Consider the following 5,492-nt stretch of genomic DNA (forward strand, 5'->3'; position numbering starts at 1 on the left):
CAATAATCCATAGTGCCTCTCACTAAGGCTCGAAGGACCATTTTTAATCGGGGGCAAGGAAAAATACTCCATTTATTTTATATAAGTTAGTTTAATTTACAAAGGTAATGTTGTTATTTTACATTTAATCACAAAATATGTAAAAGGCAAATTTAAATGTACTCACTACGTGCGAATGTACAATTAAAATCCACGGCGAGCGGACGAGAGGTATCCGGATGTTGTATTATTATACATACGTTGAGCATAGGGCGCAGGATTGTTGTCAATCGGTATCAATATGCTAACGTACGAGTTGTGTAGAACGAAGGTTGACGTGCGAAAGTGGAAGTGCGGCTTGTGTAGCTCGAATAGCTTGAAACCAATTGGGGCTGGTTTCCCGTTGCCTATCCTTTTTGTTGAGTTGTGCTGTAGTGTCATCAGCTGTGGTGAATTGCGCTGTTGGATTAGGATGCGCCAGTTTTATCGGTTATAGGGGGTATATGCTTAACTCATTTAAACTAGCCTATTACTTCTATTTCTACAAAAACTTAATAAAACTGAGCAAGGTATGCTACAAACGAGCAACTTTATGCCATTGTATGGGCTTTCCGCAACTACCTTTACGGCGTGTCAAACTTAGAAATTTATACCGATCATCAACCTTTATCTTTTGCTGTGTCGCCAAGAAATCCCGATGTAAAAATTATATGCTATAATCGGAGATCTTGCACCAAAAATATTTTATACGCCTGGAAAAATGAACATAGTAGCAGATGCTCTATCAAGGCAACTATTAAATAATTTAACCGATGATTCGTCAGACTTAGAGACGATACCAGGAACCGCGAAACTCCTGAGCCAATTTAACAAAACAAATCTTGCTGTATAAAAATAAATAATTTATTCATGAACAACCAACTAACTTTGAAAAAACTTGTCATTTAATTGAATACGATATTTTATCAAATTTACCAATTATATAATATTACAAGAATTTCTTCAACCCAATTTAGTTATAGAAATCCTTTATACAGTAGAGGACTTTTAATAAATAGGCACAACCGCAATATCACAGAAAGAAGGGGAATAACTACATATTGATATTTTTTATACTCTCCCCAGGTGAATAGAAGTAAGCAATCTTTTTGTAACAAAAATAAAATTGAAACTTGTTTTGTAAATCTTTAAATAACAAACCAACTAATTGTACAAAAATTACGAAAAAAATACCTCAATACATATAACTAATGATGGACCTATATTACTATCAGGAAGAAACATTGTAAATGAAACAAAATTAAATAGAACGTTCTTAACAACCTTTGACACTACTGTAACTATAAATAGTAAAACATTTGGAATACCGCCCGAAACAATTTTTCATTGGTTTACGGCAAATGTAAACAATTTACTACATCTGCATCTAAAAACGACTTAGCTCTATCCGTGGCTTAACAATATATGATGTTTCTTTAAGTTGCGAATAATGGCACTTCAATATTGTATTTCAAAAGCTCAGCACATCTTGTGCTATAAACGGAAAGTTTGTTAATTGTATTTGGTTCTCTTGTCACTACTTTGAATCAAATAAAGTTTGAAATAGCCAAAAAGGCTATATAAAAAATTTATGTATGTATGTTTTTATTCTATGCAAAGGGAAGAAACCTAAAAATACGTAAAATGATACTGTTATGAAAAAGTACTTGTATAATTGCAAATGAGGTAGCGTAGCTGCGAAAACAATGTTTTTGTTGTGTTGATGACTAAGCCATAGTGTTGAAAGCGTTGGAAAAAGATACGCAAATGTTGTTTGTGCTCTGCTTTGTTACCAGATGCGACCAGTAGATCATCGATGATTGAATAGAAAGATGTACCGTGTAAATTTGCGGCGAAATCTTCTAAACATCGAACAGGCTACCGATCTGGTATGGTACGTTCGTTGAATAGATGGTAATCGCCGCATGGGCGCCATTCGCAACTGTAGCCAGATGTAGAGGTGATGACCAAGGGCTATCGGATGGTCTTGCAACACCCAGGTTGATCATCTTTTGCGTTGTGTTTGAAGTTTGTTTGGGTTCACCATCGGAACGTTTAATCTTAGGATATTCGGCAAGCAGTTGCCAAAATCCTGATGATTGATTCGGCTGTTGGAGTTTGATTGACTGTACTTCTCTCACACTTTTAGATGTACCTGAAGTGCACAGTCGTTTGGTGTAAATAGTGTGAAAGAAAATCGGCGCCAATGATTGGATTGGACACATCTGCCATTATGAAACGCCATGTTAGCACTCTGCGAAGGCCGATGTTTAAAGCGGTTTTTATGACACCATAAGTATTAACAAGTGTTCTGTTAATTGCGGTGAGTTGGTAGCCGGTCGCTATCTTCGTGTTAGTTGCTCGTTTGTGAGGGTATACTGAGACTTCGGAGCCTGTGTCCTCCAGAAATTGTGTGTGTAAGTGGCGGTCCGTGATGAAGAGACGGTACGATGGTGGTCGAGAGGCGCTTTCCGCCGCCAACGTCTCTCTGCTGCGTTTCCCGCTTGCTGGCAATCCGGTGTGCGTTTTTGAGCCAGACTGCCAAAATTTTGTGATATCAGCAGGTGTTACTGGTGGACATGGAAGGAGAAACCGATCTGCTTCTGTTGATGTATTGTGAACGAAAACGTTTTCGTCCAGTTGATTGATGAGTGTCCAAAAGCTCTTGAATACATTTTGTTATGTGAGCGAGTTGTTGCTCTACGGCTGTTAGATTCGAGTCGTGAGTTGCTGTAAGCGATGTTGCAGCTATATTATGCCCTTGAGAAGGTTGAAGAACGTCGTGTAAACGATATGCAGCTTTGCTAAACGGTTGTAGCTCGGCCGTGCGTTGTGCAACCAAATATGCGCACATTTTCCCGGGGAGATGTGGGAGCCACCGTGCTCTTAATACTTCCTCATCTATGTCCGGAACGAAACTTCGAAGGTGTCGAAGATGTTGAGAGGGCGTTCTGTCGCCGAGGCACTCACTGTCCAGAAGTTGTAGAATTTTCGCTTCTCTCGATTTAGAAGAGCACGCAATTAGTGCAGTCTGTAAACGTTGATAGGGCTTGTCGACTGGTGGATTTAAGATGATGTCACCTTGCTCGTGACGTTTTTATTGCGGAACTGTGATTCTACTGCATCCCAGGAACATGAAAGGTTTCGTAAGACGTGGTGTGTCATCGTCGACAGGCCTTTCTTATGATATTTAATTAATTAATATAAAATATATCGAAAAATAGTTAGGAAATATTGCACTGGTTGTGCAAAACGCTGCCAGGTAATGGTTGAGTGGTGTAATTTTAGCCCTGTGTCACCTTCAGTGGTGTGGTCCGCTATTCGTAACGGCCGCTTGCTGTAAAATTAGACCGTTGAATCAAGGTGACCGCTAAGGTCTACGTCGGGGTCACCAATTGTGGAGTACTGGTTTTTTAATACACTTCTGGGAGATGTGGTAACCAAAATCCAACTGATATGCTTGGCTTAGAGTTTAAATTTTTATATGCTTATTTAGGTAACAGTGATCGACAAGCATCAGGTGATGTTGCTGTCAATACGTTATGCATTATTATGATAGCTAAATAATGTATATAGAGAGAGAAATAAGTACTGTAGAATGTAGGATAACTTAACCCTTGTATCTACATATATATATAAAAGAAAGTTGTGTTAGTTACACCATTTATTACTTAAGAACGGCTGATTGGGCTGAAAATTGGTGAGGAGGTAGCTTAGAACTAGGGTAAGGACATAGAATTTTTATCGCTTAATGTCAAAACTTAATACAACACATAAATACAAAAATTAGGTTTAAAATTATTTGTTCAAAATTCATGTTTGTAGGAATCTTTTGAATACTTCATTTCTTCAAAAAACAATACAAAAAAACGCTCACAAATATATATAGTATATAAAAGAAACGTGCAACCGAAAAGACTGATGTGATAACCTTTCCAGTCGACTTTTTCGATCTTTCCACGCTTGGGAACCGGTTCATCATTTCGCTTCTTTCCAACATAGCAAACCTCTTTTCAACGGTTAATTTTCCTGGTGCAGGACTTAAATTAAAAGGACCATGTTCAAGTTTGTAATAAATAGATACATATATCGCTATTTTTCGGTACATATATCTATTTGTACTTGTGCTTTGGTAATTATTAAATTGATAAAATGGTAATCACGCACGCTTGAAATAAAAATACCGTAGCACTAAAGTGTGTAGTGTACAAAATAATTTATTAAAGAAGTATTTAACTCTCCTTTTCTTAAAATTAAATGTAACGATCATTTAGGTAACGAATGTTAGAGTAGAGCGCGCCAGATTGCTGCTGTCGATGTTCAAACGGGAACGGGTGTTGCAAACAGAAAAGAAGTGTCGAACGAATGTATGGTCAAACAGCGATGATTCGATTTGATTGTTGACATCTGCTGTGATGAAATCCAATGTGTCCCCAGTGTGGTGTGTGTGTGATGATAAGATGGGCAGAATTAGGGTGTGCCATTATGTTTTGAGGGTAGAACGGGTGGATGCTTAACTCTTTTAAACACAGTGTTTTAACGCAAAAAGCAATGCGGGATGCTTTATGATCAATTTTTTGTAAACTAAGTTGCTTCACAAAATAGCTAAAATATTACTAATAGAAATAATAAAGATGGCAGTAGTATTATCTATGTGTCTATATGTATTCTTATATATAAAAATTACACGCCTGTTTTGTATATCCACGCATTACGCCCGAACCACTGCATGGAAAGACATGAAAATATGCATGGGTATTCCTTTAGTTCTGGAAAAGGTCCTAACGGTGGCCTTTTTTGCAAAATCACCCTCGATTTCGCAATTTATGTCTATATTTATAACTCAAGAACGGCGGAACCGATTTAGCCTCAATCGATTGGTGATGAGGTAGCTTGGAACAGCAACAAAATTTCGTAAGTGATCTGTCTGCGAGAACATTGTTCTATTCGAAAATGCCTTGATATTATACATGCATCGTCGAAGAAAGCAAGGCCAACCAGTAGGTGGACATCCATTTGCGTTCTCTAATGCTTTCAAATTCGCCTCGATTATGGGATACGAACAAAAATGACATTGCCGAAGACAATTTACATTTGCTAAGACATACAAATAGGCAACTTTCAGTTGATACTTCTAGTAATTTGATATCAATTCAAACTGCCTTTTGTCAGTTCACTTCAACGACAGATTGACTCATCGCGAATGTTTATGCCAACATTGGGTAAATGCTCTAAAATAATATCCATGGTCTTCCTTTTGTAAAAGCGGAAGAAGGTGCATCTATGCATCGTTTGCATTTGAGGCAGAGCATTCCATATGGGGAAGAAAATCTTCAACACCCATTTCTAAGGGATGTTCAAACAAAGAATTTGGGGCGTTAAATATTTTCTTTACAATTAAGTTAATGTCCGCAACAGCTCGCGGATGTAATTTTTTTGCGTCACGTATTTCTTCGGAAAAATGCCGCTCACAC

This window comes from Bactrocera latifrons, unplaced genomic scaffold (assembly GCF_001853355.1).
Source record: "Bactrocera latifrons isolate USDA-ARS-PBARC rearing strain unplaced genomic scaffold, ASM185335v1 scaffold_546, whole genome shotgun sequence".
NCBI lineage: Eukaryota > Metazoa > Arthropoda > Insecta > Diptera > Tephritidae > Bactrocera > Bactrocera latifrons.